Source organism: Atractosteus spatula (genome assembly GCF_055471065.1).
Source record: "Atractosteus spatula isolate fAtrSpa1 chromosome 10 unlocalized genomic scaffold, fAtrSpa1.hap1 SUPER_10_unloc_10, whole genome shotgun sequence".
Taxonomy (NCBI): Eukaryota; Metazoa; Chordata; class Actinopteri; order Semionotiformes; family Lepisosteidae; genus Atractosteus; species Atractosteus spatula.
The window spans coordinates 678,348-679,027 of NW_028296613.1; positions in this window are offsets into that span (position 1 = coordinate 678,348).

Here is a 680-nt window from a genome sequence, read left to right on the forward strand (position 1 = left end):
CTTATAGACATTAAAATACATTGTTAAATTGCACTGATTAATAAACAAGAATTAATTAAACTTCACTGTGTATATTTCTGGTGTGTCTTTATAGCAATTTTAGGGAAATATTACAATAAAATTCAAGCGACTGATGCAAGTTCATTTCTGACTGAGGATATTATTTCCACTATATTCAGGAACGTTCTAATATCATCTGGTGTTCTGCTTAGTCACCTACTGCACCAACGACTACAGGGCAGCAGCTGTTACAGTGGATTCCTTACAAATGAGGGACCTCTCGCATCCTCATAACCTCATCATCAGAAAGTTGTGAGTTTCGGGGCAGGGCCACTTCCTCTCTTGCTCTTTTCAGACACTTGCGGCAACTGTTCTCTCATAACCACGTCTGGAACGTGTGACCTTTACATGGGGGAGAAGCAACGCCGCATCCCTTTCCTGAAGAACATTCACATTCAGAAATAAGTCAAGAAATTTGCCATTACTTTCTTTCGCGCTGCTGTCAGGCTGCCCATGTTGCCCAAAGAAAGATTCACTCGGCGTCAACATGACAGAACAGCGATCCTTTCAAAACAATGTTCCACACTCCGTAAGCAAGAACTTCAGTGTTTGCAGTCACCCGATATGCCGATGGTCAAAGGAGCGCAAAACACGAAGCGTCAAAAGACAAGATGAGTTGA